General features: G+C 40.5%; 1 long non-coding RNA gene across 7 annotated transcripts in view; it reads right to left on the bottom strand.

The window, feature by feature from the left end:
- Positions 1-8,831: 8,831 nt before the first annotated feature.
- The window catches only part of LOC122179754, a 50,294-nt gene continuing 46,461 nt past the window's right edge, over positions 8,832-12,664 (bottom strand). For all 7 annotated transcript variants that reach the window (XR_006178813.1, XR_006178814.1, XR_006178811.1 and 4 more), the window contains 4 exons: positions 10,211-10,276; positions 9,377-9,693; positions 8,948-9,031; positions 8,832-8,859 (listed from right to left, as the gene is read on the bottom strand). This is a non-coding gene — a long non-coding RNA (uncharacterized LOC122179754). The remainder of the gene's footprint in view (positions 8,860-8,947; positions 9,032-9,376; positions 9,694-10,210; positions 10,277-12,664) is intronic.

The raw sequence follows: 12,664 nt of genomic DNA, 5'->3' as shown, positions 1-12,664 counted from the left end.
CACGCACCGGGGCTGCTCTGCTCAGTGGCAGGAGAAGGCTGGGCTCTGTGCATGGACACAGGTCCACCCTGGGGAGAGCTGCTGCTGCACAAAACACAGCCAGATCCAGAGAACTGTCATCATTGTCATCAATAGTCCAGGTTTTGCTGTTTTTTTGGTTTTTTTTTTCCCTTTTTTAAAGTTGTGATACTGCAAGAAGCCTGAAAAGTACAATTTTATTAAGGCAACTCTGCCTGAAACTAAATATTTTGTATGGTTTAGATAAAAGCTGGTGGCTTCTCGAGTAAGGGGAAGTGAAACATGTAAACACAGCCCTTTCTACCCATCCGGCCCCTCTCTGAAATGCAGAAAAACGCACAATGTAATTTATTTCCAATAACAGCACGCCACTATTTTTACACATCGCGGCCATAGCTGAAAGAACTAATCTGAGAGAACAAAGAGAGACGTTCAGAATTATATGCTATATGGAAGTAAGTTTTTTTCAGATTCTCTCCTTATTTAAGTGCTTTGAAAGTTCCCCTCTGCCCCTTGGCTTGGCAGCTTCCAGTAGATCCAGCAGGTATCACCTTAACTCAACCACATACACACACATGCGGTTTTTAAAATCTTTTCCAACCTTGTGAAGGCTAATGGTCACCAGTAAGATATATTTCAGATAGAGCCACTACGCTGAGATGAACTCAAGGGGAGGACTTAAATTTTATCTGTCCTGAAAGAGATTCTGAATATTTATTTTGTTTTAAAAAATCTCGGTGTTTCTAAGAGTTTGTGAGGATGGCTCAGGCCATGCTGGTAACATGGCACCAGCCACAGCTGGGTTGTTGGGAAGAAAGCATCTCAGACTAAGGAAGCGTACGCATGCATGAACACCTGCATGAAAAGGCATATTTAGAGACCGGGAAAAATCTACACCATAGGCAAGAGCAAAGCCTGCATTGTTGCTATGGCAAAGTTGTCTGCAAAATAGATATTACAAGCTGTCAGTCATCTTGTTTCTAACCTAAAAAGATGACAAAATACAGGGGGTAAACCAGAAGGTTCTTGCTTATGGAAGCCCCCCAAAAAACTGTTGGCATCCACTGTGCCAATGCTAGTATGAGGCAGTGCCTGAATAAAAATGGGTTAGGGAGCTATAGAAGATTTATTTTATAAGGTGAAAACTACTTTTGAAGCATTTCAAATAAAGCCACAAACAACCTTTCAAAGCTTGACACTTAGACAGACTATGGCTAATGTCTGAGCTGTGCAAAATGGGCTTCCAAGGTGTGAAAATTAGAGGAAGAATCTGAGCATGAAGAACGACAAATACACTTTCAGTAAACATGCTTGGGAAAAAATAAAATAAAAGCTCTACAGCTTTACTGCAGGATGAGATAGGTTCTAGAGAAAACTTCCAGAGAAGCTCTTTAGCACAGCTTCCTCTTCGGCCTTCTCATCTAGTCACCTCCATTTGAGATTGGAATTTACGTGCTTTGGGAATAGGATACTTTCACATAATAACACAACGAAACAAGAGAGCTCTTTCTTCAGAAACAGCCTGCTCTGCTACAAGAGCTTCAAGATTCTCTAGCTCAAAGTAAACAGGGAAAAAAATATATACATATATCACAAAATGCAAGACGTATCACCCACACGTTTTCTGAAGCTCTTCCCCAGCGGGAATTGTCACTGCCAGCTAATGCTTTCCTTTCTTTCAAAGACCTTTAGCAAGTACACTCATTAGAGTTAATTCTGTTGCTGACTCTATGGAAAATCCACTGAGATCTTCCCTCTTCTAAACTTCATCTACATTCTCAATAAGAACACATAAAGCAACAGAACTTTCTGGTCTTTAGGAGAGAACCGTAAGAGAGGCACCCGTTCCCTCAGTGTAATTATATTCAAACCAAGGAGCTACAGTTAGACAAAAGCAAGAATGCTTTGAAATACAGAGCGAAAGAATCAGAAGGAAGCTCATTATCAGAACATTAAATAGGACATTATTGGCTTTTAAAAAATGGTTCAGCCTTGGCTTACTGCAAAACATCTACACATTTTTGTGCACAGTAAGAACTGTTCTTATGTCTAAAGCATAAAAAGTTATAAATACTGGTGTTCTAGAGTTCTGTTTTCAAGAAAACAATAGTCTTTACATGTTAATTCCTTTTAGAGTGAGGAAATAACATATTAGAATAACATAGTACTGCTAAAGAAGACATTCAGCTTCAGTAGGATGGTCATCATGTGCTGACATTACTACTTAATTCTGTAATTAAATTCCAAGAACATCAGAGAAACCCACAGTATGGGTTATGATGTTTCCTTTACCTCATCTTAAACTGAAAGCATTCCAAAACAAAAGGTACTATTTAACATTTTCTGCCTACTTATACAGGCTAGCAGTTTGACTTTGTCTTGACAGGTATACAGTGTTGGTCTAAGATTTCAGAGCCTTGAAACTCTGCTATTTGTCAGATAAATGGAGAAAAAAGACCCAAACACACTGTACCACAAACTATCAGAAAATATTCATGAACTAAATCCAAATAAGCACAATTATTATTTTACTGGGAAGTGTCACCTCATGTGAGCACCAGAAATCTAATTAAGTACACAGGGGATAGAATAAAATAATCCTAACTTGGAAGCTCTTTCAGATAAACATTTCTTGAAAAAAATTACCACTTTGTAGTGGTATTTTCTACAGTTCACATTTGATGCTGTATAGAAGGAACCTCATACAAGCAAACGAATCATATCTGTGTATAACCTTTGTAAATATCACAATTAAAAAAAATACCAACCTGTAAATCATCGCTACTGTGGAAATAAAGTAGAATTTATTTTCAGCTTGGAGAATAAGGTGTGCTTATCCACAGGCTGCAGCTTCGCCCTTGGAGGTTAACAAATATTTTATCTCAAACTCTGAGTGTGGCATACATACATTACAGCTGATAAACGCCAAGCAGATTCTCCAGTACAGGTGGAAGCAATTGGTGGATAAAAGGTGGATACTGCTATGTTTTAATCTATGGGGAGGAGGTAAATGCATATAAACTCTACCTGCTACTACACTGCTCCAAGTACTAAGTAGTACAGACCTACCTAAGAGTTATTTTTTACTCTTTTCTAATGTGGGAATTTTGCTTGCTTTAATTAAGAGATGTTGTGTTGCATACTAAATTAAGGACTGACGAGACAATAACTATGTCAATGGTGATTTCATAAACCTAAGAGCTGCTCATTAGGCAAAGGAAATCTTTAGATTAAAATACTGTCACCTGTTGTCAACTGCTCCACTTCCCCAGTGAAATGCTGAAAGCAACGGGGCCATCCAGTCGCAGAGAATGTATGGCTCGTGTATAGGAAGAAAGGGAACCTTCTGCTTTCTCAGCTATTTGATGGACAGCCCTTAGGTTCTGTATTACAGCAAAATGAACAGTTAATATACAGGCAAAACTTCAGAACACAGCATTTAACATGTAAATTCATTATGCATGTCAATCCTACAATCCCAATCATTTCATTATGCAAATGAGCTTAATTGGCTAAATTGTAATTACTTTACGTTGCTTTTAAAGCCCCCATCAGCATGCTTTGCAGATACTGTGATTGAGAATAAGATGTTTATGTTTTACAAGTGACTGTTATCTTTGGAGGATACAATCTTCATGTAACACTTCCCTAAATTTGGAGAGAGGTAAGCTAAAGAACTCCCTAGGAAAAGTGCAAGAGTATGCAAGTGGCATAAGCAGAGAGTACCCCATCTACATCTTCCCAAACCACAAGCTGTACTCAGTGCTTTTATTTATCTCAGACACTTGTGGCTCGATCAGTATTGAAAGAGAATGTTATCTTTTCATAAGACAACATGTTCCCCGTTGCACAGCTGCAGAGATTTAATAGGACTTACCTTCCAAAATCCAAAGAGCTTAGGGCACCGGGCCTAACAGTCCAGGCTAACCACAGAAAGACCTCTGCAGCACTACCTTCTGAATTCTCATTTCTCCCTCCACATCTCTTATCAGCACAGCTGCAGCTGAGCTGGGATTACAGGCATTGGCTTCTGGAGGAAGGGAAGAGACCTTCCTCTGTTGGAGAAATGATCTGAACTTGATGTTTACTCTTGGAGGGGTTTATTACAGGATAACACAGATTATTTTTTTTTTCTCCAGCATATATATATGTTCAATAGGTGCCTCAGAACAGAAACTGGCAGATACCAGTTCTGCCATGCTTATTTTAAGCTAAAGTAATCGTACAAAATCTGGCTGTAGTGCCACAGGAGAAGGTCAGCAGAGAGTAAGATTGGTCCAGGACAACAAAGGGGAAGAAGCTACTTAGACAAAAACATCAGTACTCAGTCAGTTAATCTATCCTCCCAATGAACAGGATTCTTCTTGCACCTCTTATTTTCCCAAGGCGCTGTTTCCAGAGCTTTCTGGTCCCTGCCCTTGCCTCTTCCTGATGCTAAAGGAGTTCACTTCCCAGCTGTGATGCAATCCTTCAGGTTTTAGCTGAAGACAAATTTCTCAAATGCAAAGAGCTGAATAAACAATATTGGAAGATGTGAGATTCATAGAACATTCACAAGTGATGTTCTAACATGAGATGGTACCAGTTAAGCCATGCTTTGAGAGAGTGAACTCTAAAAACATGGAGTATATAAACCATGGAGAAGGCAAAACAAAGGCTTCGATAACTCAACTATGAGGACTCTGTGTTAGAGAACTGTCAAAGCCAATTTCAAAGTTGGAGAGAAATACTCGTGTGGTACCAGGATGGCCAGTCCTAGCAAGGTAGAGATCATGGAGGGAATATTTGGGTCCATGTAAAGCAAGCATAAGGAAGGCACTGCTTTTGAAGGCCACTGTGAAAAACCCTGTTCAACTCCCATCAACTGTCTAAATGTCAGTAGCTTCTATATGCACTAAGATTCAGCTGAAGTCAATATCCATCTACCACTAAATTTATGATTATGCATATTTCTTCTAAGCAAAAGGGAAAAACCAAAACATGTTGCTATGAACAACTGAAAATGCCATCTGCGTCACTTCCATTTAACCCTATGCAAACATAAAGAGTCAAGACTATTCACCCATGGAGGGATGTGGAGCCCACGTTAAAGAAGGAGCCACTGAAATGAGAAATTATCTGTAAGAAAATCCATATCCACAGTTTGCTTCTGGATTATTGTGAATACAATTCTGTAAAATGAACCAGCCTTTTGTAAAGTAGGTCTGGTTCTAATCCCACAGCTTCTATGTAACAGCTTAAATTACAGTCCTGATTTTGTGTTTCTGGAACAGCCTCCAGAAAACAGAACTGAAAGGGCAGAGGGAGAGCTGTGAAATTCAGAAATCCCAAGGTCATTGCTATATAATTGCAGGTGACCAATAAAATATCATTTTGCTACTAAATATTCAGGACCTAAATACACTGTGGCTCTAAATTCATTGTTTGGGCTTGCGTTTAGATTTGTACTTTTGCATACAGCCACATTTGATTCAATTGGCTAAGGAAGTACAGCATTTATCTGTATCTAATACTGCTGTCTTTGAGAAGCATAAAATGAAAATTGCTTGTTAGAGCCAGAGGAGATGTTGGTCGTCGAAACAGCTGTTACTCTGATTGCCTGTGGTGAAGAAGTTGACATGAGAAGAGATTTATTTTATTTATTTAGGTGAACTTCTCTTTCCACCAAGTTGCTCATAAAAAAAATCATTATTTCTAAGAGCAGTTTGAGCCAACATGAGGAATTGATTTCGATTTAATCATACAATTCAAAAGCACTGTTCATGATACAAGTGGAGAAAATACTTTCAAAGCAATCATGCAGAATGAAGGGTTAAACCACAGGACGTTATGATCTCTAATTCTTTCTTACTTATTTTCAGATTTTATATTTAAATAGAACTGAAACTGCTGGGCTAGAAAGACTGATAGTTTTACATAATCAGCAATTAAAGCAAAACTATATGGTATTTTCTCCACCCGTTTGGATGACTAACACGACATACTGTTTTCCCCTTGGTGATACTTTATTCCAATTATCTCCAACGTTCTGACGCTATTAAGAATATAAATTATAGTTTTTATGAATAGTACAATAACTAAATATTACATTTAAGGGTTCTTTTTCCTTTTTTTTTTTTTTCTTTTTAATCTGATGCTGATTTCTGTGTTAATTCAAGAAAAAAAATCTTCACAAAAACCCTAGAAAACCCTAGGCAACCACTAGCATTGTAGTGGCGTGTTGCAACTCGTGCTCTCCTTTCTGCCTCAGTTCGGCATTATTTTTGGTCCCAAAATGTACCTCCAATAAGGGAAACAGTTCAGTATCTTCCCCTTGATCCCTTGTAAGCTCCTCTATGATATGAGAGAACTGAACCGAATCTTCTGCATCCTGCTTAAAAGCTTTAAATGTTGGTCTGTGGCATGAAAGAAAGCAATACGATCGGTACTGGTCAGTGCTGACATATGCTTATGTTAAAGAAAGCAGCAGGAGCCATCATTATGCTTTGTATGGATGCTGACACTATTTTGGTGCATAGGTGTGCTCTGAAATTAAGTCTTCGATGTGCTCAGGCAGATGAATGCCTAGTTTCTGTATGCTGTTGAAGCAGAGTGAAATAAAAGTTTCAGGTGCTTTCACTTAAACATTACAGGCCACATCTGCAGTGACCCAGAAGACGTAATACAGCATTTTGCTCACATACAAGCTATATGATTTCAGTAATCTAGCACCCTTTCTGGCTTTAGCCTTTATAAAGTGCTTAAAATAAATGGTATTTTTCTACAGGTTTTGATCAGTGTACATTTTTTTTTACTACCTACATTTCTATTCATCTTTTATCTTCAGACTTATGAGAAAATATAAATTAACAGTTATCTTTCTTTATTGATCTTATAATTGCCCCCAAATGGTAAACAAATAATCAGAAACTCGTGGACTCAGCTCTAAGAAATAATTACTATCTTTCTGGTCTATATCTGCTTTACTCAGGCATCATTTCAATGCCCTTGCAGTAGAGCTGCCTTCTTCCAGATCTGTATTTATCAGCTCACACAGCCTTCTATTTCTTTATTACAAAAGATGAATCGATGACTGCGTGCTGAAATAGTTTTAGTGTAATTAATTAAATACAAACAATGTTGAGTATAAATCCAACTTCCTGAGCAGAAGGCATTCAGTATGAGGGCTGTCCATGTCCCTGTTTTGAGTCAAGGATTTCGTGTGTCATCTCATGCCCTCAGCACTTTTAATATTTGTGCTAACACAAATGCTGAGGAAAAGGTTGTGCCTTATGGACTCTCCTGAGCCAGGGCTGGCATGAGCAGCACTTACTATCACTAATTCCCCCTGAAATAGCTTTTCCCTACAAGACTGATGCGTTTCTTCATGAAACCATCGAAGGAAAAGCACATTTGTTTTTATCCCTTCTTCCAGCCACTTGCTTTAGAGTATTGCCCCCATGTGCAACAGAGTAAAACTCAACCATCACTGACCTGTGAATCCTGCAGTACCGGAGACACGGAGCACCCGTTGAGACCGATGTCTTTCAAGCAGGTAAAAGGAGAGCAGAATCCCCAGTTGTTCCCTATTGGGAAGTCCAGCCATCCTTAGAGGGGCTATCTGTGCTCACAGCCAGCAATTTCTCCTGTTGTGTCCAGAAATCTGTGTCCCAGCACTTTGGGCAAGGGCCTTGTCAGGAGGTAGTAATGGCATAGCTCTGGGTCATCAACATTGTTCTCTTCCAAGAGTGAGAAGGCTGAAGATCATGTTTCATACTGTCCTCCAGTTACAAATATTCCAGTCATAATTCTGTACCACGTAGAAAACCACAAGGAGAAAATGAGAGCCCCTGGCATTCAAGGCCAGGCTGGATGGGTTTCAGGCTGTCAGATCTCGTGGCTGGCAGCCCTGGCCACAGCAGGACAGCTGGAACACTGGATGATCTTTGAGGACTGCTCCTCCCTCCCCTGGGCACTGCTGAGCCTGAACCCAAATACAGAAGCACGGGGCTCCCTGAAGAAAGCGTTCTCTTGAAGGTTACAATGACCTTGGGTGCTTTTAACAGCGCAGCATTCGTGGACAAAATCCTTCACACCACAGAGCAATCTGAGAATTGTTGAATCACAGAGTCTTACATAATCCTTGCTCTACATCTACCCAAAATAGAGGTCTTCCACAAGTACCCTGTGAGACGTCTGCTGCCTTCAAAGGAAACAACAGACCTGCAGAACACTTGAAACGTCTACCTTGACTTCAAGTGCAGTGTAAACCTTCCGTATGCACTGCTGCTGTTGCTGCTGCTCTTACCATAGGCAGTTTTCGGGCTGGGGGCTCATCGGTGTCCTCAGCAGCAGATGGTTCCATGTCCGCTGCCTTCCGCTTCAGAGTCTGCTTCCTGGGGAAGGTGGATTTCCAATCAGCAGACCTGAGGAACACCTTGCGTCCAGCTGAAGTAAAAGGAAGAGGTTGCTGATAAGGTCTTGCTCTGCCTCAAGAGAAATCCCCGTTCTCCTATCATTCCCACAACCCAACCCACAACAAAGCTAAATACCTTTGGCCAGCAGAATTACATTGCCATGTCCAGGATTCTCAGCAGTGTTTTGCACACAGCCATCTCTACCAACAGCGCATCGAAAGGAACAAAGAAACCCACGAGCTGCACTCAGCAATAGTCCAGGGCAAGGAAAACTATGACACACAACAACGCTGAGTGGCAGCATGATTGTGCTGAGGCACTGCAACAAGCTCCTGGTGCTCACCCTTGACTCTCTTCTTGAGAGGCAACTCGCTTGCTTTGGCCTTCTCCTCACATCGCTTGCGCTTTTGCGCAGCCGGGCCATGGGAGGAAGATGGGATGTCACCTGCAGAGAACAGTCCAGGAGAGAACAATCAGAACGTGTGAGTAGAAAGGCAGCGCCTCAAACCCAGATGCCTGTTCAGTGTCTGTACCTCTCTCTGCTGCCTTCTCAACCTCTGTCTGGCTCTCCAGACTTTCTGCAGGGCCGCTGTTCAGAGGAAGGCTCGTGTCAGCTTCTGGCAGAAAGACGACAAGAAATAATTGAAGAGCATCTCTTTGGAGGAAGGTTTCAGCACACCAAGCCACAAGCTTCCCGTATTCAAGCACAGTTTCTTGCGTTTGCCTTTTTTTACAAAATATTAACAAACAAACAAACAAACAAGCCCTCAGTCCCTTTTTGGGTGCCAGGATCCCACGCAGAATGCTGTGTCCCCCTTGGAATGTTGGGTTCTCTCCCTGTGTTCCTGAGTTCTTGGGGCACTCCATGGGCTCCATGTTCCACCTGCCACCCTTCTGAAGACCATTTGATATCTTTACTCAGCACTGCCCCTCTTCCCTTATTCATCCCAAGGGCTACTCACCAGCACCCGCCCAGGCTCCAGCTCCTTCACCATGTGGAAGACATGGACTTTGGCACCAATGACACTGCCAGGGCTGCCCTGGATGCGGACACAGAAGAATCTGGGGCTCTTGTTTCTGAAGCAGTGTTCAGTCAAAATGTAGAGGCAGAAGCCTGAGAAATCATGCTGAAGGTGGTCAAAGGTGCAGCCATGGCCCACACCCAGGGCTTAGCAGGTGGCATTGGTGAGGAATTGTTTGGGGATAATATTGGGGTTGGGGACAGGGTTTGCGATGGTGGCACACAGCCTCTGTGGGTGTTTGGATGAGCAGGACGGTGCTGGGGAAAGAGAAGGAGCAGTAGTTAGATTAGTGGTCCTGCTGGAAGGGTTCCACAGCCCTCCAACCATCCTCCATTTCTCCTCCACTCCTCCTCTTCACCCACTTCTCCATCTCTTCATCCATTCATTTATTTCTTCCTCCTTCCCTCACTCACTACTTCAACCATTTTTCAATCCCTTTGTCCCTTCATCACTCTTCTCCAGCCCTCTTTCCTCATCTCCATTGCTCCCTATCCCCAAAAAAGTCATTAGATGGGACGCACTACTTGTTAGTTTTTTTAATACGATTTTTTTTGTTTGTTTTACTTTAAGTGAATTTTGTGTTTCTTTTGGCATAAGATTCCCATTTAGCTCCGTTCATATGGTTTTAGCCATGGGACAGCACACGTAGTTTTCATGTCACAACTATGCTGCAATGACATGCAGTTTTGCATTTGAGGTCAGGTTTCTTCTGTTCATTTCCTCATGGAATGAAATAACAAATAACACAACATACTTTGACAAAGAAGCTACCACCTTTAGGCAGACGTTGTTCCCTGCGTGTTGATCACATGTACGACTGCGATTACTCCTTTACAGCATCTGTAAGTAATTTAACAATAACAAATCTGAAACTTTTGACATGTTTGGAGAAAATACAGCTGCAAGGAAGCTAGGGCTTGGAAAGCTGGTGCAGTACAGAATAAAAATAGCAAGCTTCAAAAAAGCAGACTTCATAAATCAGAGGTTTTGTAGGTGGACTCTCCTGGGATAATGATTTGAAATAAAAAAAAAAAAAAGAAAAGCTGAAAAAATCTGGCAACTCTTCAGAGATGGAAGTGTTTAGAGTTAAAGTGTAAGCTACGCAACTGTGGGGGGGGAGAAAGGCAGAGGAATAACAAATTAATTTTGTTACTCTCTCATATAAAACTGGACTGTACTAGAAAAGGAAACGAAATCAGATTGCTGAAGATGATTTCAAAAGTATAGATCAGGCATGAGGCCCAAAATCTGCTTAGCCAAGGGGATTAAGTGAGGTGCAACTAGCAAGGGGCATCAAGAAGAACAAGAAATTATTGGGCACATAACTGAAAATAAAGGACAGGTTTGGGACCGTGCTTTGTGGTAAATGTAACGTCAAGGCTCTTTGCACAATTGCAGTTGAAGTATTTAATGACTTTTTCCCTCAAAAGTGCAAGGAGATCAAGTGCCTGACAAACAAAAAGGGCAAGATCTATGGCCAAGACATTAAATTACAGTTTGAAGAATATATAAATAAGTCAGATACATTCCTACAGTCCTGCCCAACAATCTTTGTTCTAAATTGCCTTGAACTTCTAGCCAAGCTGATTAGAGAGGTTAATGGTTATCTTTGGAGACAGACGAGTTCATGAATACATGACCAATTTTACTATTCCTTCGTTTAAATTAATATCTGTGGAAAGGGGAGTTAAAAACTAGGAAAATATGCTGCAAAAATACTAAAAATAATTAAAGATCTTTAGTGAGTCATACTCTATCAAAATAGAGATCAAAAGGTAACTTGATTATGGTTTATAAACACTTTCATGTGGTTGCTTTAGCTTGATACGAATGGGCTGTTTAATATAACATAGGAAGATATGATGCAAAGCAGCAGTGAAGAGCTGAAAGACAGACAAATGCAAAGTGGAAATAATGTGTGGCTTTCTAACAGCGAGGACAATTAACCAGCGGAATACATTACCATAGGAAGTACCACAGAAGTTGTTCCTTAGTCAACATACTCAAAATTCGTGCCCCTTTTGGGGGAAGCTTCTGTCAAATTGACTGTATGATATTTCTTCCTCCCTCCTGCTAGTGCATGTGAATGTAAAATCTGTTAATTTCTTCTCACTTCCCCACATGACTAATTAACGGCTTAAATCCGCTTTCTCATTTGGGTCAGTGGCAGAACTCTAGATCACATATCAGAACAGAGACTGCATATTATTAATCATTACCCAATTACTTTGACTATACTTTAGCCAAGATTTGGGCATCTTGTTTAGATTATTACACGCTTTTAAAATCTTACAATGTCACATAACATTTGCCAAGTGCTCTACGTCATTGTGGCATGGCAGATACTATAATGTAGAATCACATTCATCCACAGATACTATGCAGATGCCAGTGAGAATACAGAAAAATACTGTTCCTTTATTTCAAAGAGCAAAGCCACAACAATAATACCTCTAAGAACTCCATATTTTTTAGCAAGAAATGTCCTTTTCTTTTTCAAAGGTCCAACCCAGTATGTGACACATGTAGAACTGCAAGTTTCATAACGTAATGAGAAAAAATTCAGTACAGTCCACAGCTTAGTGGATATTATTATCAATAGTTCAATGGAGACGTCAATTAAAAGTGTGAAGAAGAAATAGAGAAAGATAGGTACACAACTTAAGGTGTCAGTGTGTAATTTATCTGGAGCCAGCAGGCAAAGCTGGTGTAAAAATAGAACAAACAACATTAATCAAGTGAGTACTACTATTGAAAGTTTGCACAGAAGCAGAACTTACCGGGTTAGGAACTCTGAAAATTCCTATTAACCGACCATTGAAGCAACAGGAAGTCTATTTTCCCTTGCATAAGTCTTAAGTATAAAACTTGGGATATATTACAGTGAAGATACTGTATGAAGAAGTGCTTGCTAAGTTAGAGCTTGGGACTTCAAAGGAGGGGTTACTTTCCCTGGAAACAGTCAGCAGACCTGTTTTGTTTTCTAACAGCAGAGCTCAGGAGTGTAGCAGTTGATCCAAAGATGAATGAGTGGCAATGCCCAGATCAGTTCATTTTTCTCTTTCCCTCGTCTGAAATGGTTCTCAAGACTGAAGGAAGTCCAAGCAATTGAGTGGTATTATTTCAGTGGTTACATGAATTTAAAAAAAAAAAAATTGTTATGTATTTCCTCCCCATTTTGGGAGATGCCATTTGCAGAGTATTCAGGTGCTGATTAAACTGACAAAG

The sequence above is a fragment of the Lagopus leucura genome, unplaced genomic scaffold (genome assembly GCF_019238085.1).
Source record: "Lagopus leucura isolate 7727_CA_CO unplaced genomic scaffold, USGS_WTPT01 Super-Scaffold_100004, whole genome shotgun sequence".
NCBI classification, from domain to species: Eukaryota; Metazoa; Chordata; class Aves; order Galliformes; family Phasianidae; genus Lagopus; species Lagopus leucura.
The sequence above is the reverse complement of the archived record's forward strand: the minus strand, read 5'-3'. Positions and strand labels throughout refer to the sequence as shown.